At 38.9% G+C, this 27,122-nt stretch overlaps 1 protein-coding gene across 1 annotated transcript in view; it reads right to left on the bottom strand.

The window, feature by feature from the left end:
- foxj3 (forkhead box J3) overlaps positions 1-25,389 on the bottom strand; it is a 170,736-nt gene extending 145,347 nt beyond the window's left edge. Inside the window, exons 1-2 of the mRNA XM_063033295.1 lie at positions 25,253-25,389; positions 8,690-8,785 (exon numbers count right to left, since the gene is read on the bottom strand). The gene's annotated coding sequence lies outside the window, so the exon portion shown is untranslated. The remainder of the gene's footprint in view (positions 1-8,689; positions 8,786-25,252) is intronic.
- Between the last annotated feature and the right edge of the window lie 1,733 nt (positions 25,390-27,122).

Here is a 27,122-nt window from a genome sequence, read left to right as displayed (position 1 = left end):
ATTGGAAGTTCAACTAAGTTATGATTTTGGCAGTTTTCTTAAATTCAAATTAAAATCAAAGTCAAAAACTTCAGGAGTTTTAAATCTGAAAATTTAAATCTGCAAAGGAGATGTGCAATGTAGTGGTTTAAACTAAATTTTCACCCCAGGATCTAAATCCAGCCCAGACTGAAGGAAAGTAGATTCTGAGCAGTGAGGATACAACTTTGATTTAATTGGCAGAAAGGCAGAAACTGGTAGCCTCACAAGGGATGTAATATGTGGAAAACAGGAAAAAACTACACACATGGGCAGAAACTGAGACTAAAGTATGCAGTCAGGGCAGATTAGAGCTTCACCTAATAAATACTGCACCTAATAAGTCAACTGCTCAGGAAGGCCAAGTACAATTAACATTTCAGTAACATAGAATATCAATATTAACTATTTTTTTCTCTCTGCACATGATACCTCAAAGTGCCTTACAGTATTGCTTTAATTTCATATTTTCAGCTTCATGTATTTCATTTTTCTATAATTGTTTAACTTGCATTAATTATTACTCAATAGGTTTCAATAGGTACATTTAATGTCAGAGAAATGTATACAATATACATCATGAAATCCTTTTTCTTCTGTAACAGATCTGGATCATTTTAGCACTAATCATCAGGTGACAAAATTAAAAAGCCCTTAGGATCTTTCATTTTAATAACAAAAATATATTGAAGAATACAGTTCGCAATTCTCTTAATTTCAAAACACAAAGTCGAACAAGCACAAAGCTATCAGGTAGGGGGTACAGAAGTCTGAAGGCACACACTCAGCAATTCAGGAACAGCTTCTTCCCATTTGCCATCCGATTCCGAGATGGATATTGAACCCTTGAACACCACCTCACTTTTTTAATATTATTTCTGTTTTTGCATGATTTTTAATCTATTCAATATACATATACTGTAATTAATTGACTTAATTTTCTTCTATATTATTGCATTGAACTGCTGCTGCTAAGTTAACAAATTTCATGACACATGTGGTGATAACAAACCTGCATCTGATTCTACTGCTACAGTGCACAGAATATAGCAAGCAATTTATATCTCAGTGAAACTGTACCACTGAGAAGTGCATAGCTTGTCATTCTGCACTATCAGTCTGAATGATGTCCTCAGATTGCAAAAGGAGTCTGGGTACAAGACGAGTTAACTCAAAAAATAAAACACAAATAGCCTACCAAAACTGACATTTGTCCATGTTTCATTACATGCCAACTCTGGATAAGACTTGCCTCGATCCCTCTTCTGGAAAATATTTCAGGTATAAGACATTTGCAGTTTAGAAGATCTCCAAAATAAGACTTTTGCCACATTTAATATAATCAGTCAAGTGTCAAATTTCATACATGAAGAATTGTTCACAAAACCCTTCAATATGTGTATAAGAAATCTCCCATTCCTATGGATATGGAAATACCCAACCCAAAACAAAGTTTTCATGAATTTACCTTTTGATGAGCATTGGGGGATGACAAGGGGGAAGAAAAATTAAAATCACTTCCTTCTCCCACCAATTAATTTAATCATTTTTCAAAAGCAGAGGATAATATATCACTGCCTGGGCAGGGCGAAAAGCATCATCAGGGATGCATCTCACCCTAACCATGGACTTTTTACTCTCCTCCCATCCGGTAGGCGCTACAGGAGCCTCCGCTCCTGCACCAGCAGGCACAGGAAGAGCTTCTTCCCTGAGGCTGTGACACTGCTGAACCTCTCATCACAGCGCTAAGCAGTATTGCACCCATATTGTACTGTCTCAGTACTTCTACATTTGTGTGCTGTAGCACTTTTTTTATTCGTAGTTATTTTATAAATATTCTTTGCATTTCTGGTCAGATGCTAAATGCATTTCATTGGCTTTGTATCTGTACTTGGCATAGTAACAATAAAATTGAATCTAATCTAATCTATCTAAATTGTGGATGATCCCCATGATCCCAAACAAAAGACTTAGAGATGAAAAGACAAATTTGGGAGGTGTGCCTGATTTCTTTAAAGAACTATTCAGCACGCCATTAATAATTCTTGGTAGAGGAACTAAGAAAAACTCACCAACTTTCAGACACTAGCCATTTTCATGTGCATGGATGGGTACACCCAAAGTCTAGATGGCCCTCATCCTGATTGCAGCAACTCCAACAAAAATATTGCTCCAAATTTTTTTCCTAAAATTTGCATTTTTTTTAAAGCAAATTGCAAAAGAGAAGAAAAACAAAGCTAGCCCTCTCAGCTTCTTGAGAAAAGCATCATTTGATACAGCAATAACCACTACATGAAGTCTTGCAATATTCCCAGGATGGCAGTCGCTTTCAACAATTTGCCACCACATCCCAAAGACAGGCAAGAGCATCCTGACTGGCTGCATCTCTGCCTAGTATGGGAACTGTACCTCCCTTAATCGTAGGATTCTGCAGAGAGTGGTGCAGACAGCCCAGCGCATGTGCAGTTATGAACTTCCCATGATTCCGAACATTTACAAATACAGGTGTGAAAAAAGGGCCCGAAGGATCATTGGGGACCCAAGTCACCCCGACCACAATCTATTCCAGCTGCTACCATCTGGGAAATGGCACCACAGCATAAAAGCCAGGACCAACAGGCTCCGGGACAGCTTCTTCCACCAGGCCACCAAACTGCTTAATTCATGCTGATGCAACTGTATTTCTATGTTATATTGACTACCCTGTTGTACACAATATTTTTTTTTATAAATTACTTTAATTGCACATTTGAATGGAGACATGATGTAAAGATTTTTACTCTTCTTGTATATGAAGGATGTATATAAATTAAACCAGCTAAGTCAGGCTGATCCCAATCACTGCTTTCCCATAAGACATTCATACAGATGGCAAGAAAAGCACAAGGCAGAGAACTTAACACCTTCATCATGGAATAGTCTTAAATATCAAGGTCAGGGCACAGAATAACCCAGCTCAGAATCAGGTTTATTATCCCCAACATGTGACGGCATCTGTGGGAAGTTCAAGAGCAAGTCATAAAGAGCTATTGCTTGGGTAGAAAATTGGGTAGAATACAATTTAAGTTTTAGTTTGTTCTGGTGCAATGTCTAGCAGTAATTTCCAAATTATAATGGAAAACAATGTTTCCATTGTCACCTGAATTTAAAAAGGGAGATGGGGAAAAAGGAAAAAATTAATCTTCTCTCCTAGTCTAAAAAATATTTTGTATATTGTTACTATATGACTAATGGGGACCAGACACTCACTCATGGACTTGAAAAATGACTGTTTGCAGATATTCAATTCTAATTGTGTATTAGCATTCAGTGTGGATTAGAAATCACACTTTGGAGGCATCAAAACTAAAATCAACTCTTTTCTTTCTAAAAATCAATACATGGTTACTCATTAATTGCAATTAAAAATAACAATGATTTTTGCATGAACCTCCAGATAGAACGGTGATTTTCTGATAATGATAAAGCTTAAGCCCAATTTAACAGTGGTAACAGACCACACGAACACCTGAAACTATCGCAGGAGTATCTAAGGAACAATGAAACCTCCCAGATATTCTATTAATCTTTAAACTGAAAAAAAATTCCCCCAGTGTCTAAATGAGTAGTGGAATCTGGTTGTGTTGATGCGGGAGGATAAATTGGGTTACAATAGGACTAAATTAGATGGTCAGTGCAGATTTGGTGGGTCAAAGCATTGGTTTTCATGCTGTATCTTTTTATGGCTCCAAGTCAGTTTAGGTTTGGTTTTGTCATGGAAGCTAAAAACTTATTGGTTTTCTCTAATACAGCCAGTGGGAGATGAAACTAGTCTGTTGGCACAACTGTGTGTGGAATTATTGTGGAAATGTTCACAAATTAAAGTACAAACTCACCAGCCATTTTCATGTGCCTGACTGGGCGCACACAAAGTCCAGATGACCCTCATCCTGGTTGCTCGAATTCTCTGAACTATCTTCAGCTTGACAAAAATTTTGTCAATTTTTTTTTGTGGAAGTTGTGAAAAAAACACTGGGAAAGTTGGTTGTTTGAGTGGGTACTACCTGCCTTACAGACAGGCAGAACATGGGATGAAAGATAGAAGTGGAGTAGAACCAATAGTTAAGTTGAAAAAAAAGTATTCCTCCATAACCTGGATCAAGACGTACTGCAATTATGTCAAGATCAAGTTGAGTTACAATTTCATGCAAAAATATATTCCCTATATCACTACAATGATTCCACTTCAAAACTACTTAAATTGATTTTGCAACACATGCAAAATGCTGGAGAAATTCAGCAGACCAGACAACATCTATGGAAAAGAGTACAGTCAACATTTCAGGCAGAGACCTTCATCAGGACTGGAGCAAAAAAGATGAGGAATCACAGTTGGAAGGTGGGGGTAGGGGAAAAAGAAACACAAGGTGACAGGTGAAACCTGGAGAGGGGGAGTAGTGAAGTAAAGAGCTCGATTTCACCTACCACCTTGTGTTTCTTCCTCCCCTCCCCCCACCTTCTAACTCTGACTCATTTCTTTCACCAGTCCTGATAATGGGTCTCAGCCTGAAATGTCGACTATACTCTTTTCCATAGAAGCTGCCTGGCCTGCTGAGTTCCTCCAGCATTCTGCATGTTGCTTAGATTCCCAGCACCTGCAGATTTGTTTGCGATTAAATTGATTTTGAATGTGTTCAACAAATTACATGTTCATTAAAGGTCTTCATCGAAAGCTCACTTTAGTTCTCCATACCAGATCTCTTATCACAATATTATTGTAATGAAGCTTGCAAAAGTTGATAACCATAGCTTGCACCCACTGTCCCACAACACAAATGCCACCAAGGCTGATAGCCATTCCGTACGACGACCATCACCCCACCACTTCTGCCATTTTCCAGCCCAACAGGTGTTTAAACCAAGACCTGCAATCACTTTTGATAATCACAATGTAAAATAAAAACAAACAAAATTAGCATCTACAACTATACCAAGCTGTAATATTATCTGCTTGTGATTCATAGTACTTGGAATCTTGGGTTGTATACACTCACTTTCTTGCTCTCGTCCTGCTTCAATCAACATGTATGAAAAACTGGTTCAGTCACAACCAGATAAATGTTTGAGTTCTGAGTGCTACACTCCCTTTAGGATATGAAAGTTTAGAAGAGAATGCAAGTGAACCTTAGCAGAATTAGTCCTGGAATAATAGAGTTTGCTTATGTGGGAAAGCTAAGGTTGTTCTTTTTGGAATACGAGTGCTTATTAAGAGAGTTGATAAAAAAAATGCAAAAAGCTCAGACAGAGAGAACCATTGAAATAGAGAATAAAAATAAGACAAAAATTAACTCTCAAGTATCATTACTAGCTGTTCACTACCTTCTAAGATTTCAATAAACTCCCATGTTCTGGATGCAACTTAAAACATCTGCCAAACATTCTATATAACAAAAGTTTTCTCAAAATAACAATTGATCTTTAGTGAAATGAATAAGAAACAAGCATTGGAAAAACTATACCAACAGTGGGTAAGCAGGTTAGTTCATCACTTCAGTACAACACACAACACACGAACTACAACACACAAACATTAGCAATGGAATAAAACTTTGTTTTTTGGTCAATTAATGGGCCTGCCTAAATAGGGACTTCAGCTAAATCTTAATTAATGAATACACAACTCCCATACTATCAGCAATATTTGATGGCAGCTAACAGTCTATATCAAAACAGAAGAGTCAGAATACTAATGAGTTTTGTCATATAAAATAGACCCAGTGGCTACTTTTAGGGACAGTTGCTCATTAATGCAAATATCTAATCAGCCAATCATCTGGCAGCAATTCAACACATAAAAGCATGCAGGCATGGTCAAGAGGTTCAGTTGTTTAGACCACATATCAGAATGGGGAGGAAATGTGATCTCAGTGACTTTGACTGTAGAATGATTGTTGGTGCCAGATGAGATGGCTTGAGCATCTCTAAAACTGCTGATCTCCTGGGATTTTCACGCACAGCAGCCACTAGAGCAGAGATTTCCAATGTTTTTTTTAATGTCATGGACCAATGCCATTACGCAAGGGGTCTGTGGACTCCAGGTTGGGAACCACTGCTCTAGAGCTTAGAGAATGGTGCGGAAAAACAAAGATGTCAGAGAAGAATGGCTAGGCTGGTTCATGCTGACAGGAAGACAACAGTAACTCAAATGACCAGGCATTACAACAGAAGTGGGCAGATCATCATCTCTGAACCCACAACACACCGAATTCCCACTGAGAGTACAGTGCATATAAAAAGTATTCACCCCCTTGGAAGTTTTCATGTTTTATTGTTTTACAACATTGAATAAGAGTGGATTTAATTTGTTTTTGACACTGATCAACAGAAAAAGACTCTTTCATGTCAAAGGGGAAGCAGATCTCTCCAAAATGATCTATATCAATTATAAATAAAAAACAGAAAATAATTGATTGCTCAAGTATTTAGCCCCCCTTTAATATGATATACCAAATCACCACTGGTACAGCCAATTGGTTTTAGAAGTCACATAATTAGTTCAATGAAGATCTGTTTTGGAAATCCATGCTCAGTCAAGGTGTTTCAACTGATTGTAGTAAAAACAGACCATGTCTGGAAGCTCCAACTGCTGGTGAGTTAGTATCCTGGCAAAAAAATCCACGATGAAGACAAAAGAACACTCCAAGCAACTCCACGGAATAGTTATTGAAAAGCACCAGTCAGGAGATGAATACAAGAAAATTTCTAAACCACTGAATATCCTTTGAGTACAGTTAAGTCAATTGTCAAGAAGTGGAAAGAACATGGCAGATTGGTTTCAAAAACTGAGTGACCATGCAAGAAAGGGACTAGTGAGGGAGGCCACCAAGAGACCTATGACAACTCTGTAGGAATTACAATCTTCAGTGGCTGAGATGGGAGAGACTGCACATACAAAAATTGTTACCTGGGTGCTTCACCAGTCACAGCTTTATGGGAAAATGGGAAAGAGAAAGCCACTGTTGAAAAAATTCACATGAAATCTCAGCTAGAGTTTGCTAAAAACAATATGGGAGACTCTGATGACAGCTGGAAGGTTCTATGGTCTAATGAAACCAAAATTGAGCTTTTTGACCATCAGACTAAACGCCATCATTAAAAACACACTCTCCCTACCGTGAAGCATGGTGGTGGCTGCATCCTCCTGTGGGGTTGCTTCACTGCAGCAGGCCCTGAAAGGCCTGTGAAGGTAGAGGGTAAAATGAATGTAGCAAAATACAGGGAAATCCTGGAGGAAAACCTGATGCAGTCTACAAGAGAACTGCGAATTGGGAGAAGATTTATTTTTCAGCAAGACAATGACCCTAAGCATAAAGCCAAAGCTACACAGGAATGGCTTAAAACAACAAAGTTAATGTCCTGGACTGGCCAAGTCAGAGTCCAGACCTCAACCTAATCGAGAACTTGTGGCTGGACTTGAAAAGGGCCGCTCACTCACAATCTCCATGCAATCTGATAGAGCTTGAGCAGCTTTGTAAAGAAGAATGGGCGAAAAATTACAGTTTCCTGATGCACAAAGCCAATAGAGACTTACCACACAGACTCAAGGCTGTAATTGTTGCCAAAGATGCATTTACTAAATACTGACTTGAAGGGGGTGAATACTTATGCAATCATTTTGTATATTATATCTGTAATTAATTTAAATCACTTTGTAGAGATCAGTTTTCACTTTGACAGGAAAGAGTCATTTTCCATTGATCAGTGTCACAAAAGCCAAATTAAATCCACTGTGATTCAATATTGTAAAACAATAAAACATGAAAACTTCCAAGGGGGTGAATACTTTTGATAAGCACTGTATGCTTTCACATATTTGACATTCCTCTCCACCCCAGGAAAAAGACCATCAATTAATGTTTTTAAAAGACCTTAAACCTGATACAAAAATACATAGTCTAACAGACAACTTGTATGCTTCAGAGACAGACACCAGAGAGATACCAATACTGCTTGAACATAACCCTCCATTTCCAGTGGCAGGATCAGCAAACCAACACATCATAATTCTCTCCCAATCCAGTTTATCCAGATAGGAGGTACAGAAGCCTGAAGGCACACACTCAGCGATTCAGGAACAGCTTCTTCCCCTCTGCCATCTGATTACTGAATGGACTTTAAAGCTTTGGACACTACACCACTTTTTTAATATACAGTATTCTTGTTTTTGTACATTTTTAAAATAATCTATTCAATAAATGCAATTGATTTACTTGTTTATTTATTATGTTTTATTTTATTTATTATTATTTTTTCTCTCTCTGCTAGATTATGTATTGCATTGAACTGCTGCTGCTGCTAAGTTAACAAATTTCACATCACATGCTGGTGATAATAAACGTGATTCTGATACCAGTTCCCTAATTACAAGGGGCACACCACATGGCTCATATGTCCAACACCAGCTTCCTAAAATGGAATTACCAAGTGGACAGAGCAAAAAATAATCTCTAGGATGCTCCTTCCCCACCATTCTTAGGAATCCTTGACCCACAATTATTCAGAATGGAGGGGGGCCATTCAGCATAGCACTGAGAACTGCTAGTTCATTCAGTGGGAACACAAGCCCTATGTAAACAACAAAAGATACAAACCACCTTTGAAATTACCCACCCTCCTTCAATTCTCAACCCACCTGTGCCAGAGACTGCAAATCCCATACTGTCATCAGCCACCCGAGGACCCAAAGAACTGAAGTGGAAGCAAGTCATCTTCGATCCTGAGGGATTGCCTATGAAGAATTATTAATGATTTAATATTCAGTCACTGGAGCTATTTGATTTTTGTTTCAAACATTTCTCCAACTTAAAACCCGTTCCCCACAGTAAATTCACTGTAATGAATATAATCTGTGAAATGAAGCACATAAAAAACATATTTAATAATTATTGGCTACTTTTATTCAGCTGTTTGCAGTCTGAGTTAGGCAATTGTGGTTTTGAGTCTCACAACATGACTTCAGGATATAATTTAAGATATCATTCCTCAGTTATGGGAGCTACAAAGTACTTCAACACATCTTTAAAGGAAAAGAAACAGGAGGAGGTCATTCAAATATTCAAACTTAATTTACATGTTAAGATACCAGACCAATAATCAGAGCCTCCACTAATAACAGAGACCAGAGTTCAAATCCCACATTGGCAGCTATGGAATTTAAATTCAGCTAATATTCTGAAATTTCTTTTTAAAAAGCCCATGTTACGATCATAAAACTACCAAAACCTGACACAAAAAAAACACCTATATTAATTCAAACAAGAGAAAATCTGCAGATGCTGGAAATCCAAATAACACACACAAAATGCTGGAGGAACTCAGCAGGCCAGGTAGCATCTATAGAAAAGTATACAGTCAACATTTCAGGCCAAGACCCTTCAGCAGGACACTTCATTAATACCCTGCTGATCCTGCCGATAACAGCAGATTCCAGTTAATTGGGGTACATTTGGACCAATACATTTTGGCCTAATTAAGCAGCTGTCCCAAATAGCCAAAATTTCATGAAAGTAGTTAGAGGTATAAAAAGATACCTAAACTACCGTTTAACTGAGTAACAAACTGTGTATTTAAATGAAATATGGAACAAACAGAACAGTATCAACACTACTACAGTAATATAAAACTATATATTAATTCCTAATTGTTAGAGATGTAGGAATTCATCCAGTGTACCTGTACACTGTCGTGCTCTTTTGATTGACTATAAATGAACAAATCAGCCCAGACACCTAGTGTAGAAAATGAACTGACCTCACACAATGCTATTGACATTTGCATCCTCCAATCTTCATTTTCACTGTAAAATTCAAGATACCATTTGAAACTGTGGTCAGCAAACCAGTTGTGAATTGTCTTACTGCTTATTTCTCACCAACTATTAGTGACAAAATTCACTGCTTTTGAACTCAAGCACATGCAACTGCTACTACTTTAAAACTCTTCTAAGCACGGTGTAGTGTCTGACAGCCACACAAGCACACACATCTGACACTAGTTAGAAACTGTTCAACAGTCTCCTCCCCCCAGAAATAAATACAAAATATTAATAACAGAAATAATTACAAAATTAGGCAGATCGGGGCAATTTGAGAGGACAATAAATCATTGCTTTGTTAATTGAAATATATAAAAGCACAATTTCTTTTAATTGCCCGTCCATATTTAATATTCTCACCAGTAAAATTATTAATTTCAGTAATTTATACTGATCCAATATTGAATGCCTTTATGCAGTGGTCATTTGTGGGGTGAGCCAGCAGCAGGAATGGACCGAAAGGTTGTGAGATCCAAATCTGTATTACCTTTTGTGTGAAAAGGTGCTTGCTGATTCCATCCCTGGATGAAGCTGGTTTAATTTTTAAGACTGTGCACCTTTCCTCCCCAGAAAAGGACCAGACCAAGCCCACTAGTCATCTCGAACACCTTGCTTGACCACTCTTCTACCAACTAAATTTAAGGGTCTAAGCCTAGATTATGTTTGCTACCTTGTATAATTTAATGCTTCTTTAATGCCCAGCATTATCCGATACCCAGCTCACCATCCTCATCTCTTTATGTCTGCCCAATATTACTAACAAGCAATTTGCAACAATATACCAATGTTAACAATGAAAGGAGTTCCCAAACACAGGATCAACATAGTGGATGAAGTTAAAAATCCAAGTTGTGGTTCATTCCAGTAGCACAGAGCAACGTTAACTTTAATCCCATTCATATGTGTTGTTTTGAACCCAGAACATTAAAATCAAAGGCTGGGGGCCACTGTATAACAAGTTGATCAGCTATGTCAGAACCTTTGAGCTTAAAAACCTAATTTCCCATGTTAATACAAACACTCGCTCATGGCTTTCATAATGTTAATAAAATCTTCATGTATTACTAAGTTCAAACTACTCAACTACATATCCTAGAGCCAGATAAAAATGCAAAACTGATCTAACAAAAGCCATTTATTCACTGGATACCCAAGTAAAATCCAACAAACTGGTCTGAGATTTTATCGATCTGTAGGTATTGATCTGAGGCAGGAAAGTGGTAAAAGACCAGTAGTCTCATCTAGCTGAAGACTGGCGTTTGAATGAAATAATTTTAATAAGACCCTTGAGAGTGGATGTCCTAGATGTCTGATAAGCAAAACGCACCTGCAACAGTCAAAGATTCACCAAGGGTCATTCACAAATGGCAACCTTGGTGAAAATGAAGACAAGGACAGTTAATTCCTGTGAAAATGGATTTCAGTGTGAATCAGCTTTTTAAGAAAAATTTCATTGCATTAAAACGTCTATTATTTCAGAATCAACAGCAGCAGCAATCATAATATATTAGGGACAAAGACAAGACTCCACACGGAGCTTCAGGATGAGTGGAATGTTTTTCTCATATAGGTATTAAGATATACTGTACTATGTCATCTTCACAAAAAAACGATACAATTTTCAAGAATGAGCAATGTAGTAAAAATTCCATTAATCCCGGCTGCAGGAAATTAAATTTGCACAATCCCAGGCAGATTTTTTTTATGAGCATCAAGATATTAATTCCTGTATCAATTTGCGTCTGTATAAAACTCGAGTTAGCTTACATTTGGACTACTGCGTTCAGTTCTGGACATTGCACTATTGGTAGGAGAAGGAAGTTTTGGAAAAAGTGCAGAAGAGATATACCAGGATGCTGCCTGGATTAGGGGGCTGGACAAACTTTGGTTGTATTCTCTGGAGGCAGAGGTTGAGGGGAGATCTCAGAGGTTTATGAGATGATGAGAGGCATCAATAGAATACACAGACACCATCATTTTCCTAGGATTGACGTGTAATACTGTACCTGAGGGCATGCATTTAACATTAGAGCTGATAAATTCAAAAGATATGTGGAAAAAGCTTTTGTTGTTTTTGCTTTATACAGTGGGTGCCTGGAATGCACTACCTTGAGTGACTGGATGTAAATATAATGGAGCTGTTCAAAGGGTGCTTAAATAAGCTCATGAATGTGCCAGAAATGGAAGGATATGGACATTGTGTAGGCAGAAGAGATTATTTTAGTCAGGAATTTGATTACTAATTTGATTAGTTTGGCACAACACTGCAAGCCAAAGGGCCTGTTCCTATTCTGTGCTGTATTGTTCTGTGTTGGAATTAAGCAGTGATACTAGAAGCCTATAAACAAAGGAACCCAAATGTTAGACATGAACAGACATCTGGTTAAGACGAGGCCAACAGAGGCAAAAATTAAACATGCCACCAAACTATTCTCATAATGAAACTATAGTTCATGCAACTAAACAAATTGCCTGAGATTTAAATGCTTAATTTTCCAGGTTAGTAGCATTCATACTTCAATTCCGTTCAAGCACCCAACAGGCTTAAATTTTGAATGTGCACACAACTGACAAATCAATTCTTTCCGAAGTATTTAACCTAAAACATAACGTTGTCACAACATATGCCGCTGATATTAAACCTGATTCTGAAGATAGTCTTTGCCGTGTCATTTCAATACAAATTAAATGTTTTGTATGGTTAATAGTGTACAATTACCATCAATAGGAAAAGATTGGAATAAAAGTAAAGAAGAAAAGTAATGTGAAGACAATAAATAGCCATTACAACATCTTGAGATCATCAACATTCTGCATAAATTTGCACACCACAATTTCAGCAACATTTTTAAAAACTTAAATTGCCTCAAATACTTTTTTCTGGAATGTGATCAGAATAGCTTCTGAGAAAATTTTGGGGGCAGGAGAGGGGGTTAAATATAAAGACTCAGGTGTGAAAATTTGCAAACACCACAAATTTATTAAAAGAGATTACTCTTACTCTACACAAGACAAAATAAACAACATTGTTTAATAAATGAAGGTACAATCACCTAGGAGTAGTATAGAAGATTTAAACAGAATTCAGTATACTAAGGGTTGAATGAAGGAAACTTGTTGGCTGGTGGGAAAAGCCACAACTACTGTTCGAAAGCTTGAACAGCAATAATGACAACCTGGAAACTACCAGAAAGATAAAATGATCTGGAAGAAAGAAATTTATAGTTGTCTCCCAACCTTAACCTCAATTCCAACTGAACTAGCAAGCCACTCACTTCTGGGGAAATTAGGAATGGATACTAAAAGCTGTCCAGTATCCAAAAGCAACAGCCATATTCTGTGAATGCTAAAAATGATTCCAATGCTAGAAATAAATTGTTAAATACGTGTTCTTTGTAGTAAAGGCTTCAACATGCAGTTGTAGAAATTACTAGTTCAATCATAACATTTATTGCAGCACTTTGAGTTGCTCCAATGGTCCATCTCATAAAGATCTATCAGAAAAAAATCTAAGACCATAACACAAAGGAGCAGAAATTAGCCATTCGGCCCAGCAAGTCTGTTCCTCAGGTCTAATTCTGGTCTACCAGGGCAACAAGTACTAGCACTAAAATTGACAGCATTTACAAATAAAATTTAGTCAGGGAGCTAACCCCATTACAGCTGTTTAATGGTGATTATGTAAATGTTGAATAAATATGGCTTGCATACAAGATATTCCAAGTTGGCCATACAAATACATAGGAGGGTGATCACCATCCCATATTCAATAAACTGTGTCACTCTTAACATGCAAGTTTAAAAAAACTATGGCTACCAGCTGCTAAGCTGACATCTAAACATACTGTACAATTCAATCCCCCAAATTCATATGCCCCTACATTGCTCTAACTTTTGGACGAAGCCTTCAACTGCTTTTTGGTTTGCTGTTGTATGATGGAATAACACATTCTGGATTCATTAACTCCTGAGAAGAATTCATTAAAACAGAACCATTCCAGAGCAACACCACCTTAGCTACCACTAAATCTTTTTCTACTGACATAAGAAGCAATATTCATGGTTCTTACTGGTGGACACAGTTGGTAACAACAGACAACACTAAATCATTCAAGCATACTACATCACTGAAAAGTATTAATTTTAGGACATAATGTTAGATTATTGCAATATGCAGATTTGAAGCTATACTCCAATGTTATCAAGGTTGGCCTCAAATCTCAACTGCATATTTAAAATTTCAAAGGACAGCAGGTAATATTTGTGTGCAAAACTGTGAAATGCTTATAGATTCAGTGTTACAGATTCAGAAACTTGACTTCCCAAGTCAACCGTTCATTTTTCTTAGTGTCCAGTATAGTGAAATCCATCAACACACTTAAACTACTGAGAAATCCTCTAAGGCTACATCCACACTACGCCGGATAATTTTGAAAACGCCAGTTTCGAGTAAAAACGACAGGCGTCCACACTAAGCGTTTTTCAAAATATCTCTGTCCACATTAGACGGATATTTGGGCGAATCTCCTCCTACTGGGCATGCACAGGACACACAGAAAACAAGCGAAGAGGAAACGATATACTTAGTGCACGTTTGTCCAGTTACAGAGTAGAAAAACTTAAAAGGAATTGCTCTTGGCTCTCATGCAGGAGGACTTTAAACTAAAAAAAAACAAATACTGGAGCGTATGGAAGCAACCGACAGGGAGTTCACGGACAGTATGACCCGGCTGACGATGAACATTGAAAAACTGACTACCTCTGTTGCATTAATAAAGCACCTTGTTAAATGTATAAAACATGTCTGCATCAGTGTTATCTTGTATTTCCATACAATGTTACATTCCATGTAGGTACCAATGATATGGGTAGGATGAGTGATGATGCTGTGCACAGGGAGGTCAGGAGTTAGGTGATAAATTAAAGGACAGGACCTCTAGGGTTATGATGTCAGGATTGCTACCTGTGCCATGTGCTAGGAAGATTATACAGATTAATAGGTGGCTAAGGAGTTGGTGTAGGAGAGAGGACATAGGATTTTTGGATCAAGTGTGGATGTAGAGAGGATGTTTCCTATCGTTGGGGAGTCAAGGAGCAAAGGGATCGGCTTCAAAATATATTGTCAGAGAAGTACTAGCATAAATAGGTAAACCACCTTCATACAAGCAAGGACAGAAAACAGGGCGAAGTGAGTATACTTATTTATTCAGTAAGCTATGGGTCAAAGTATTTGGTGAGTACATTTCTAACTCTTCTGGCTTCAGTCTCGTTGCCGTCTGTTCTGAAATTGTAAGGTTCTGCAAAGCACAGAATCAAATATCGCTGTGATGATTGTACGCTCTAGTACCAATTGTTTGGCGACAAAAAAGTAGTAATAAGAAGAAGAAAACAATGAAATGCCGCGCTGCCGCCATCTGTTCCGGTTACCCCGTACACACTGCAACGGATATTAGGCGTTTTCAAATTTATTCACTCTGGAGACCGTTTCTGAAAATCTCCGTTTTCAGGGGATGAAAACGCTGTTTTAGTGTGGACAGAGGGTCAAAACGAAGAGAAAAAGCTTTGTTTTCAACATTATCTGGCGTAGTGTGGACATAGCCTAAGTTGATCCTCTTGGATCTCACATGGAATGAACTCCTTCCATCCATCAATCTAACTACAGGAATCCTAAGAATATAGATCCAGCTGAATAAAAGACTAAGACTCACATTTGCTCTGAGATAGTAATTTAATTTAATGTAATGTAATCAGTGCTATATGGACCCAAGCTGGGAGAATGCCAGCCCTCACTGACAAGGCAATTACTAGTTCCAGGACCATGGGTGATCCATCTGGCAAATCAACAAAAGAAAATCCAAGGCAAAGGAGGCAATCTGCCCTATCAGATTTATAGTAACCAAAATAGAAATTGCTACCCAGCTATTCCTACCTTCTACCACTGATCTGTAACACAGCAGGTGATGGCCATCTGAGTATACATTTGAATACTTATTCTGAAATGTGGTAATGGCTCTGCTTCCACTACATTTCATGCAGTGAGTCCCAGAAGCTATTACCCACCAGATCAAAGCGTTTTTCATAATGCTCTCTGGCTCTGACAAATCAGCTAAGAAAAACAGGTTCTTGCTGTTAACCTTTCACAATTTTACATACCTCAAAGCCAACCAACAACCTCCTGTGTTCCAGTGAAAACTCACTCCCACAGCCAATTTCTCACCATGGTAAACTTTTCCAATCCAGGCACCATCTACTTAAAGCTCCCTTACATAACTGACTATGCAATCAGATTTTTCCTGTACATCCTAAGTAATCAGCATGTGTATCCCAAGTTTGCTGTGCTTCCCACTGGTTTGAAAGGAATTCTCTAGTCCACTACTGCTAAATCATTTCTCAGCCTAATAACATTTACTTTTCTATCTTATATCCACATCACTAATTCTATTTTGCTTGCTTTGTTGCACCTTCCCTAAATGCATTCTCACTTGTTTACATTAAATTCCATTTGCCACTTTTCTGCCCAATTGACAAAATCATCTTTTTCCCTTCAGATCAAAGTTAGCCAAACAAAATTTTGTTCGATAATCTGCAAACTTTTAATCATGTGCCATACACTTAAATTTAATGTATTAATATTTACAACAAAATGCAAAAAATTGTGTACTAATAATTGTGAAACTCAACCCGTACCAGCACTCAAGTTAAAAAAAAATTCAATCACTACCCTCAGCTTCTTACCAGTGATCCAGTTTGCCACTCCCTGCAGGATACCATGTCCTTTTCCCTGTGAGACCATTTCAAAAGCCTTACCATAATCAAAGTACATTACATCTTACACACAGCCCTCACTGATCCTCTCCTTCACCTCCAAACTCAAATTAGTCACATATTCTCTTAACAAATCATGAATTCAGGCTAAATAAGGTTTCTCTCGACCCTCAGAATAGATGCCAATAAATTGTCCAATGAAGTTAAATGAGTTGACCCATAATTGGTCAGTTTACTGCTTCCTTCCCTTTCATACAACAATTGCAATCCTCCAATGCTCCAACACTATTCCTGTAAGCAGGGGTAACTAAAAGTTGCTAGACAGAGTCTATGCCATTTCCTTCCTCGCTTCTTCTACAAGCATGAGATCACTATCATCCAGGTTTGATAAGTTATCCACCTTCAGGTGGTGTTAGGCCCCCTTATTAATTCTTTTACGATGCACATCTTATTTCACACTTCCTCCCAACTGCAACATTTGCACTGTCCTCCTCCCTGATAAGGACAGTTACAAGGTATTCATGAAAAATACTGTGCATTTTCCTCCATCTCCACAAATAGGTCCCACTTTCTTCAGTTATCCCTTGCACTTCGTTTAAAATATTTTTGATTTTTCCTGCATTATTTTGCATTGCAATCTTTACTTTCTTAATTTTCCTACAATGTTACTCCTACACTTCATACATTCTTCTTGGATTCTGAAGTATTAATGTCTTGGCATCTTATTTAAGCTTTTTTTTGCATTATCATTCTCTCTGTGGACCCAGTCAGTCAATCAGGGGGTTCAAAACTGCAGGCCTGCCAAAATGTATTCTGAACCTCTTGAACTCTTTCTTGAATGCCTCCCATTACTCTGAAATGAATTTACTACAAAGCAGCTGGCTCCACTCTACTTTTGCTAACTCACTTGTCAGCCTAGTAAAATGTCCTTTTTTTAAAAAATATTAACTTATCTCTGCCTTTTTCCATAACTATGCTAAACCTAATTGAATGATTGCTACTACAAAGACCTGTCCCATTGATATTCCACCAGGTACATCCAAACCAGTGAGTTTGCCCTTTATCCTTACACTAACCATATATTCCTTTGACATATTACCCCTTCTCATAGCCTTGAATGCTTCTTGAACCTACCAACATCTTCCCCTCCACCCTCCTCAACTCATGGATGGCATTATGCATGTTTAGATGGGAAGGCATTTTAAAGTCTAATGAGGAAGTCCAGAGAACTCCCATTAACCTTCTGACTTTTGTACAACCAAATCCAATCAATCTGAATGCGGGACTAATGCCCAATTTTAAACTGCTATTTATTCATTTCAGAATTTAAATGAGAACAAATGATAATTCACAAAATACAGCAATTGTCAATACACTTCAAACAGAAGTAAAATTAGAAAAATACAAAATAAAGTCAATTCAGCAAAATAGCCAAGAGTTTTGATGGAAAAGCGTTAGATTCCTTCAAGCAACATTGTTGAGAACAAATTGACAAAGACTCCATTTCATGCACACTGATAACAGATATAGCATTTGGAACCAACAATCTTCTTAAAACCATTTGCTGAATAGGCCATTAGTACAGCTGAGTTAGTAAGGTAACATAGGCAAACCACATACACCAGAATACCTGAGATTTATTTGCTCATGTTGAGGAAACTAAACCCAGATCAGACAAACAGTTACTGCAATTGGTTTTGGCAGATCTCAATTGTGAACTGGAAAGAAATAATCAGGTTCCCACACATTTCTTTTCAACCACACTTAACAAATAAAGCACTTGAGAACACATCTTTGGACAAATCCTGAGCTTGTTCAACACTCGCCGCCAAGACTCCCTTCACTCCTATGAAGGAGGGACTGTGGGAGAAAGACACAATGCATCCTGAGAAGTAATTTCCTGAAAAAACTACCAAAGCCAATTAACAGAATTCCCCAGCAGCACATCTATCAACAAGCACTAAGATTTCACTTAGGTGGAAATGGGAGGAATAGGAGTCTCACTTTCAACATATGCTGATCTTGAAATCGATGTGATGTGTCTACCTTTTTGTAGTGTTTTTTACCATGCAGCCCTCAAAACAAAAGTCAAGCTTCCTTGCAAAGGTTTGACCCAGACAGTTACTTGACAGAGTACAACTGACCTACAGGCTGTTCCCTGGGGCACACACTAGTGGGAACATCAACTGTTGCTGCAAGTGAAAGATACACTGCAATTCGCCTACTGCTAGAACTGGTCTAAAATGGTCTATACGACACAGGAGCAGAATTAAACCATTTGGCACATCAAGTCTGCTCTAACATTCACTATTTGTCTGATTTATTTTCCCTCTCAAGCCCATTTTCCTGCCTTCACCCCATAATCTTTGATACCCTTACTAATCAAGAACCGATCAACCTCCACTTTAAACATATCCAATCACTCAGCCTCCACAACTAACTGTGGCAATAAATTCCACAGATTAACCACCCTCTGGCTAAAGAAATTTTTCCACATCTCTGTTCTAAAGCAATGTCCTTCCATTCTGTGGCTGTACCCTCTGGTCCTACGCTCTCCTACAATTGGAAACATCCTCTCCACATCCATCCTATTCAGGCCTTTCAATTTTCAATAGCATTCAATGAAATCCCCCCCTCCCGCTCCCCCCAATTCTTCTAAACTCCAATGGGTAAAGGCCCTGAGCCATCAAACACTACTCATCCATTAATACTATCAATCCCACAATCATTCTCATAAGCCTCCGCTGGATCCTCTCATCTGCCATCCTTCCTTCAATATAGGACCCAAAATTGTTCACAAAATTGATCAAACATCTCATAACATTACATCCCTGCTTTTATATTCTATTCCTCTCAAAATAAATGCTAACATTGCATTGCCTTCCTTAATACCGACTCAATCTGCAAGTTAACTTTTCAGGAATCCTGCACTGGGACTCACAATTCCCTTTGCACCTCTGATTTCTGAATTCACTCTTTGTTTTGTAAATAGTCTATGCATTTATTCCTTCTATCAAAATGCATTACCATAAACTTCCCTACACTATATTCCATCTGCCACTTTTTTTTTTGCTCATTCTCTTAATCTGCCTAAATCCTTCTGCAGAATCCCTGCTTCCAACACTACCAACTCCACCTATTTTTGTATCATCCACAAACTTGGCCACAACTCCATTAATTCCATTATCCACATCATTAATGTGCTTTGTGAAAAGTAATCAACCCTACCCCAATCCCTGCAGAACACCAGAAGTCACCAGCAGCCAACAAGAACAGGCCCCCTTTATTCTCACTATTTGCCTTCTGCCACTCAGCCAAGCTCCTATCCATGCTGGTTTCTTTCCAGTACCAGTATGGGTTCCAATCTTCTTCAGCAGCCTCACATGCAGCAACTTGACAAAGGCCTTCTAAAAATCCAAATAAACAACATCCACTGACCCACCTTAGTTGTCCTACTTCCTCTTATTTCCTCGCGGAATTCCAACACATTTGTCAGGCAAGATCTCCCCTTTAACAAAGCCACGCTGACTTGGCCTATATCTTGTGTGCCTGCAAGTACCCTGAAATCTCTTCCTTAATAATGACTCCAACATCTAGCCGACCACTGAAGTCAAGCTAACAGGGTTATCATTTCCTGTCTTTTGCTTCCCTATCTTTTTAAATAGTGGAGTGACATTTAAGATTTCCAGTCCTCTGGAACCATTCCAGAGTCTCGTGATTTTTGAAAGATCAGTACTAATGTCTCTATAATTTCTTCAGCTATCTCCTTCAGAACCCTAGGGTGCAGTCCCTCCGGTCCAGGTATCTACCTTCAAACCCTTCAGCTTCCTACTCCCTGGCCCTACACTTATCACTGGAGCATCTGGGCAGTAAAGATACTTACGTTACACTATTGGACGACAGTTTTGCCTTCAATACTATAACTCCAAGAAAACAGATCTCCAAACACTGAGACAAGGGACTCAACACCGCCCTCCAAAACTGGACCTTCAACTTTTTGGCCAACAGACTGCAATCAGTAAGGATAGGTAACAACAATGGTGCTTCACAGGTTGAGTCCTCAGCCCTTCACTCAAATCTTTGTACACTCACAACTGCGTGGCCAGATTCTGCTTTAACTATCTACAAGTTTGCCGATGATACCACCACAGTAGACCATGAGCCCATAACAATGAGTCAAAGTACAGGAAGGAGAGCTTAGTAACATGTGAGGACAACCTCCCCCACAATGTCAGGAAAACAAATGAGCTGGTCATTGACTTCAGAAGTGGGGGTGGGGGGAGTAAAACACATGCTCCTGTCTTCATCAACAGTGCTGAAATTGAGATATCTAGTTCCTCTGGGTAAATATCACCAATATCCTGATCCAGCCACATAGATGCCATGGCTAAGAAAAATTACCAATGACTTTTATCCTCAGGAGGCTGAAGAAATTTGATATGTCCCCATTGACTATGACCAATTTTTATGAATGCACAACAGAAAGCATTCTATCTGGATATATCATGGCTTGGTTTGGCAACTACTGTACCCATGAGTGAAAGAAACTAGAGAGTTCAGCACATCTTGGAAAGCAGCCTCCCCTCCATGGGACTATCTATACTACTATCCTTCCAGGTGAGGTGATGCTTGAGACTCAGTGTAGATTGGGAGACCGTTTTGCCAAGCACCTGTGCTCCATCTGCTAGAAAAAGCAGGGTTTCCCAGTGGCCACCCATTTCAATTCTACTTCCCATTCCTATTCCGTCATGTCAATCCATGATCTCCTCTACTGCCCCGATGAGGCCACACTCAGGATGGAGGAGCAACACCTTATATTCTGTCCGGGTAGCATCCAACCCAATGGCATGAACATCGATTTGACAAACTTCTGGTAATTGCCACCCCCACACCATTCCCCCTTTCCCTCTATCATCCTATCTCCTTAACTGCTCATCACCTCCCTCTGCTGCTCCTCCTCCTTCCAAGGTCTTCCACCCTCTCCTATCAGATGCCTCCTTCTCCAGCCCTTTACCTCTTTCACCAATCAACTTCCAAGCTCTTTACTTCTCCCCTCTTCCTCACCTGGTTTCACCTATTACCTTGTATTACTTTCTCCCCTCCCCACTGACTTTCTTATCCTGACCTCATCTTTTTTCCCCCAGTCCTATGAAGAATCTCGGCCCGAAACATCAACTTTTTACTCTTTTCTGGCTTGCTGGGTTCCTCCAACATTTTGTGTGCATGGATTTCCAGCATCTGCAAATACTCTCATGTTTATCTCTACTTCTTGTTGCCTCAGTAAAGCAGCCAACAGAATCAAAGGCCCCAACAACCCCAACCATTCTCCCTTCTTTTTGCCCCATCAAGCAGAAGATGCAAAAGCCTGAAAGCACATACTACAGGTTCAAGGACAACTTCTATCCAATATGACTGCAGAATGGTTCCCTAGTATGATAAAATGGACTTTTAACCTCACAATCTACCTTGTTATGATCTTACCACTTCCTGTCTACTTTGCACTGCACTTTCTCTGTAGCATTGTTCTTGTTTCACTATGAAACAATTCACTATGTAATGATGTGATCTGTAAGAATACAGATGCAAAACAAGCTTTTCACTCCACATGGTACATGTGACAAAAATAAGTTTCAGTTCCAAACATTTACTGGCCTTTACAGGGATGGGATGTTTGTAAGTGAAGCTGCTGAATGACTCACTGCAGGCTCCAGGGACACATCAAAGCTTAGAGCTGCCAATGATAAGGCTTTACAGGGAAGGACTACAATCTTGAGGTCCTGCTACCACTAGATAACGAGACTGGGGCCTGAGTAACAGACTGTCAAACATCTGATAAGTGCACTGTTCAAAGAATCCACTTGAGTGGCACTGGTGCTTTGAATATAGAGTATACTGGTTTCACACCAAAATTATTGCATTGATTTGATGTCATGCCGAACTTAAAAAAAAAGGGACATACTGGAGAAACAAGAAGGAATGCAGATACTGGGAGTCTGGAGCAAAACACAAAAATATGCTAGAGGAATTCAGCAGGGTAGGCAGAATCTATGAAGTCGATTTTTCAGGCTGAGATCCTTCAACAGGACTGGAAACAGGGCAAAAAAGCAGAATAAAACAGGCGGGGGGGGGTTGTGGAGAGCAGCATGAGTTGGTAGGTGATAGGCTAATCCAAGTGAAAGGGAAAGTGGGCATGATGTGAGAGGCTGGGGGGAGGGAGCAGAAACACAGGAGAGTAGTTGAGAAGTTAGAGAAATAAGATGCCCCAAAGCTCCGCACAAATGACAGAACAAAACCAAATCTAAAACCTCAGAAAGATCAAAAATAAAGGGGAAGCATTAGGTTTTTTTTACTTGAAGTAACTGGGCAAAGGCTAACACTCATTTGTAAAAGACCATGGCACTGCTTGGGAATATACTGACAGAGGTATTTGAAAAATGAATTTAAAAACCTGAAGATTCCTTAAAAGGCAGCACACCAAGGATGTTGTATTGTGACAGAGGGAATACATTCACCAACAAACTGTTAAACAAGCTCTGACCATAGATAAGCCAAAGGCACAGAAGCCTTCATCAAAGTAGATTGTATGCTGATAACCAACCAAATGTCTGATGGTCCTCTCAGTCTTTCCAGTAGGAAAGTAAAGCATTAAAGCTTGGTTCTGAAGTCACCATGAGGGTACGTGAAATAAGGCAAGTGATTTTTGTGTTATTTCTGTGATTAAAGGGTTAATATTTCATTTCTGAAAAATCTTAATGACTACTGCATACTTCTAGTTACACACAAAATTCTCTTTCTCTGTCCTTCAGTTTTTTTAATTATCAACCATATTTCACACAAAACAGTCCAGGTAATTTTACAGAGCATTTAAGCCACCAGGGTTCAAGTCTAATGTTTAAGAGAAAATGCTGAAGAAGCAAGTGTATATGATTTAAAGTGCTTCTTCAAAGCTATCTAAGTGTCTAGATAAAAGCAAAGGCCAGGGCAGTACAGTTTAAAAGGTTATACTTTCAATTATTAGGCTCTGAACATTAACTGATTCAACATGGAATGAATGAAAATAAATAATACAGGGTTGCAACTCTTGATAACCACCTGGCAAATTCCTCAGGCGTCCACGTACATGTACATCAATGCCAAGGCTGGTTTCAGTCAAATAGACTAATTTTGGATCGAAAATCATTTCTAAGGAGCAACTAATATATTTGACAAAATATTAATGAAAATGGAGAAAGAATGAGCAAAAAAAAAGAACATAAATTATATTTAAAATAGTAATAAAATTGCACTAAAGTTGTACCTCAAATTTTCTCTTGGAATTTTACAAATTAAAAGTTTGCTGGCAACTGGTTCTCAGGCCTGTCTCAGTGACACGGCGACAGCTGCCAAAGAGCCTGAAAACTGAACAAGCTGAGCAAATCTGTTTACAGCCTTCATGAAAATCAACAGCTATGTGCATGGGGAAATTATGTCAGAGAATAAGCAAAATCACATCCTGAGATTATTTTTGTAATCATTCACAAATTGCAAATTATTCAGACCAGCTGTAAGATTCTGTTCTCCCAAAGCCAAGATAACTACAACTACTAGCAGAGCGAAAATGTCTGCTATTAAATTATTACAGAATTCACACAACCTTGATGTAACATCACAACCTAATTTATCTAATACTACCATTCCTTCAAAACAGTAGTAAAGTGAAAAGATTGTCCATAGAGAGACTTCGCTCATCTAAAGTTGCAAAGAAATACTATTAATTCATTGACAGTGGGCAAATGAAGTTTGACATGTACTGTCAAAGATGATACAAATCACTGATAGAAAAATACCAGGCTTAATTAAGGTATCGGCAAGGAAAAGATAGACATTTGCATTTAATACAAACGATTTCACGTTATGTTCATCCCAATCTGATCTTTTACGTCGCTGCAAATGACAATCTTTGTACTTCACCTCACAGCTCAACATTCAATCTTCAGATATCCTAAACTGTAAAGGGCAAAATGCAGGATCGTACTACTCGGTATTTTCAACAACCCAAGAGGGCAGTGCGAATATTTCATTAACAAAACCCAAGAAAATGCGCTGGATTATCCACGATCAGAGCTTTCAAAAAACCCACTAAGTCCATATATTTTGCACATGCAAAAACAAAAGCAGGATTTTTTAAAAGATCCAATGAAACTCCACCATTTCAAGTGTTGAAATCAAGCAGAGTACACAAAATGTCTCGAATATTTTCCCTTTCCTCTTGTGTAGTACATTACGATGACCAATAATTAAAATAATCTTGGCGGCCCATGCTCTGCAGCCCCAGTGTCACTCATGCCCAGTCTATCCCAGGCCTGCGATACCCGCTTCACGACCAGGCCCGGGATGCTGCCTCCATTCCAGGCCACAACAATAAGTCTTCTCCCCTAACGTGGGCCTCAGTGTCTATTTTCGGCCTCGGTATCGATCATTGGTTACGGCCAGGGCCGAGATGAGCTGGCTCGGACTCTGCTCCCCACCCCCCCTCCCCACCCCCAACCCCAACCCCAACCCCTGGCGGGTGCACCCCCCGCCCCCCAAGAAGCTTGACTTGGGCGCCACTCCAGACTGCCCCCCAGCCGGACTCACCCTCTGCGACTCGCTTCCCTGAGAATAGCACCCCGCTACCAGAGCTGGGGTGTTGGCCGCTGGCAGTCTCACTCCAGCTCCCACACCCGTTCCCAGTCCCGGTCCGTGTCAGCTCCAGGCTCGGCCTACACCCGGAACTATTTCGCCGGGACTTGCCACTCAATGTAGCGCTCCGCCGGCCAGGCCGCAGCACCAGCCAGGCACTCAGAATCCCGGAAAGAGAGGGCGATCCCTGCTGCCTCTCCTACTCATCCCATGTACGCTGCACCTCCGGCTCAGGTGGTGCTGGTCAGAAGTTCAGCGAGCAGATTATTTTCAAAACTGGTGTAGAAAGGAAAAAAAAGGCAATCCTTCTCTTGAAATTATTTGATAAAAAAAATCAAGGGCTAACGTTTTAAAATATAGTATTCCTCATGAACAAAATTACTTACATAACATTCCATTTTCACTACTTAAATATTCCATTTTTCCCATTGACCACCCATGTTCACTGTATAACTAATTCTAGTTCGGTGGTACTCCGTTGTCGTAAAATCTTTGTGCTTTGTGCGTTAGAAAAAGAGAGAGAATGCATGCAAATATTTAACGTATACATATATTACAGTTCGATCATCTGTAATTCAATAAGTAGATCTTCAGTAGATAATTAAAAGGTAGATTTCCAGTATGTTGATGACTGCATCCTCATTATATTGAGAATGGCAGGGGTGGGGGAGCAGTTGGTCAGGTGTACAAATGAAACATTCGTGTATTTGAAAGGATTCGGAAAGGTTGCCTATAATGAGCTCAGAAAGAGGAGCGCAAATTTTTTTTTTAGTATTTACAATTCATTAAATGAACTTTCCATACCTGTTCCAGATTGATAAAGATTCCTTTCTATTGCAATCTCATTCTTAAGAGTCTTTTCCATTGCGGGAAAAGCAATCCATCTATAGAGGTTAAAGCATCCATTCCAAGCACGCAGGTGGATGTCCACTCTTACTATACATCAGGGAATTTTGTAATTCTCTGCAGCTCCAGTATAGACTTAGGCTCACAGTACTATATTGTATTGTAATGCACAGATTTCACATGAACAGGAAATCGCATGTGCATTGGGTCATGAAACCTCTGCCATTTAACCAAGCCCCAACTCAACTTGCACCATGATATCCAACGAAACGTTCATGTATTTAAGCAAACATCTTCTTAATAAATACAATTTTGATGGAAAACACATTGGTAGAGATCCACTTAAAAATAAACAAATATTATACTTCCCTTTTAAATTTTGTATTTTGTTACCCATTATCAGCTAAGACAAGTGTTAAATCTTCAACTTATTGAGTGAACAAGATGACGGCTTCAGAATTTCCCCAAAACACTTGCAAAACGATAATAACTTTTATTTCCCTTTTTCAATAGTTGATGGTTTTGGGTAATATTTTGGTTCTATTTTATTCTTGTCCCTTTTCCTCATACGTTGCTATATAAAAATAATTGATCCAATTAGGTTAATGGTGATTTCGGGATTCTGGTCAGAAGGAAGCTGTGTGGATTAGAATATTCCGAACATTTAGATTTTATTGTCTGTACTTTTGTCTTTGTGGGCTGCTTGAATATGTGGTGCAGAGCTCATGGACCACACATCATATAATGAACGTAGAAATTGTACCTGGGGAAGATAGTATTTGCTTAATAACTTGGCACCCATCTTGCAACAGTTCCAAACGTAATCTTTTCCAAGTTGCTACTCATGTAAAATGACAAAATGTCTATTCTTAGATCCTGCAAGACAAGACAGGGCTGCAGTTTTAGAATCATATTTAAGAGATTTTAATTTGCTTATAAAAAGGAATTGAAACTGGTATATGAACTACCAGTCCTCAGA

This window comes from Mobula hypostoma, chromosome 25 (assembly GCF_963921235.1).
Source record: "Mobula hypostoma chromosome 25, sMobHyp1.1, whole genome shotgun sequence".
NCBI lineage: Eukaryota > Metazoa > Chordata > Chondrichthyes > Myliobatiformes > Myliobatidae > Mobula > Mobula hypostoma.
This window is presented reverse-complemented; position numbering and strand designations above follow the sequence as displayed.